The following is a 2,500-nucleotide window of genomic DNA, read 5'->3' on the forward strand; positions in this document are numbered from 1 at the left end:
GATATATTATATATATATACACATATATCTATATATATATATATATATTATATATCTATATATATATATATATATATATATATATATATATATAACATGGTCATTTTCAGGGGACTTGTCCTTGTGTTTTAAATTAGCTTTTGTACAAACAAACGAATAATGGGAATCGGTTAAAGTATAACTTGAAGAAATGACACCATTCGATCTCCAGTAACGATATCAAGGCTATTAAAGACTAATTCTGACATTTAATACTGGGTGGAAATAGTAAAGAAATTAAAAACTTACAAAAGATGCAGAATGTTTCTTCAGAAAATGGATAATTTGCCTTAAAAAGTCGATCCTGCAGTGCACACAAAGTTTAAAACCTTAATTAACGACCGTAGGAAATTCCTTGTGAGAAAAAAACACACTCATCCTTTATTTTGTCAAGGATAACCACTTTCAGCTCCCTCCAATACTCCCTGCCTCCCCTCTCTCTCCCTCCCCTCCCCTCCCCCTTTTCTGAGAACGCGTAATATAAACCAGCATTTTAGCGTTGGTGGGTTGAGGGTCGGAGAGCAGTAGGGGGAGGAGAAATATGAGGGAGGGGTGGTTTGGGAGGGGGGATGGAGAAGCAGGTGAAGGCGTACTTTGATATTTATAATAATGATATCATCAAAATATGTTTCAGGATTAGTATTATCGTCGGCGCATCTGACAGTATCCAGAGCATCTCTGTAAATTAGAAGCAGTTCGGGTTAAGTCTACGTTGCATTATCTTGACAAATTTAACCGAATAATTTTATCTTGTTTTCTTTCTACCCTGTCTGTTTTTTTTCTCCCTTCTCGTTTTTGCTTCACTCCCTGTTATTTTGTTCTTGGTTTCATTCCAGCAGTCACTTAATTGTTTATGCAGTGAATCGAAGGTAATATAAATAAATAATATATACTGTATATTAGAGGCGAAAGTTACGCAAAAACCAAGGAATGCTTCAAATTACGCGTAATCTAGTTCCATTGCCCTCTAAATTCATAAAATAAGATAGTCAAAATACAATTTATAGTGCTAATGGTAAAAATTGCTTCTGATTATGAAGCAACTGGACACGTTATAATCTTGCCTATATTTACAATAAGAAAAAAGAAGGTACACTAATTGCTAAAACATGTTTACTTGCTATCTGTTTTTTTTACTGAAGTCAGACTTGATTATAGAGTATACAGTTGATCTGCTTTTGTTCTGTTATATATCTTTTTAATTTATTATTATTATTATTATTATTATTATTATTATTATTATTATTATTATTATTATTATCTAAGATAAAAAAGAATATAGTACCAGCAGCCTCGACGTCTATGGCAAGGCAAGGTTCCACGAATAAAGAAAAAAGAACGAATAACAAAACAATGAAAATATAAAAAAACAATTAAAAAAATAAAGCAACTGCTGGACATTGAGCAAGATATATAATTTAAACGAATCTTTTAAATAGCGGATGCCTTCCGTTTTCCTACTTGTATTTTAGTCTATCACCTAAGCGTTTGGTAACCGAATTTGGTATTTAACCAACTTCAGTCGTTCCGGGAATTTACCAACTTGACACAGACAACCTTAATGAGAGATGCAGTGTGAAGATCTTTACTGTTAGCTGTGCTCGGATTAAGCAAAGATCTCCTCGTGTAGCTGAACACATAGGCAAGTAATTATAGATTTAGATCATAAATTTGACTTATGCAACAATTCCTTTAGCCTTAACTGGAAATTCATCAGTGTTGTCCACTTTCTCTATGTTTAATATATTGAGTTTCTGTATCATGAGCGTCTACACTTGGTAAGTGATTTTCCCCACTTCCAGAGCCTGAGTAAAGTAGCATGTATAAATGCTATATAGATATACTATATATATATATATATATATAATCTATAATACTATATATATATATATATCATATATATATCATATATATATATATATATATATGTATTATCTATATATATATATACTATCTATTTATATATACATATAATATGACAGGTATAAAGGGACAGCCGAAGTCTGATTGTTCAATTTCGGAACAAGCTGTTTGATCATCAAAGACTTGAGTATTCGGAGCTCCACTTGGCTTGTTCTACGCCCAGTTACATAGAAATCTTTGTTTTCAATGGGAGTTTTATAAAATTTCCTATGATTTCTTATGTAGCAGCGTTCGGGGTTGGAGATATTTACCCCAAAAAAATCATACTAAGAAAAATAAAACAGAATAAGGATTAGGAGCCAATATGTCAGTACGTCACAAATGCAGCAAATGAGGTATTCAAAATAATAATAAAAAAACATTACTATTACGACAGGTAGAAAGGAAAAATAAATAAAAATTCGAATCTTGATAACATGGGGATACATTTTTCATTATGTTAAAAAGATAGACAAGAAATTATCCCTTAATACCATTATTCTCTTGTGTTAGTAAATAAAAAGGCAACAGAACATACTCCGGATCCTCAAAACGATAG

General features: G+C 31.6%; 1 protein-coding gene across 1 annotated transcript in view; it reads left to right on the forward strand.

Moving 5' to 3' along the window:
- Positions 1-2,500, forward strand: part of LOC135201188 (uncharacterized) — a 77,307-nt gene that overhangs the window by 67,575 nt on the left and 7,232 nt on the right. The window lies entirely within an intron of this gene.

Source organism: Macrobrachium nipponense, chromosome 28 (assembly GCF_015104395.2).
Source record: "Macrobrachium nipponense isolate FS-2020 chromosome 28, ASM1510439v2, whole genome shotgun sequence".
Lineage (NCBI taxonomy): Eukaryota > Metazoa > Arthropoda > Malacostraca > Decapoda > Palaemonidae > Macrobrachium > Macrobrachium nipponense.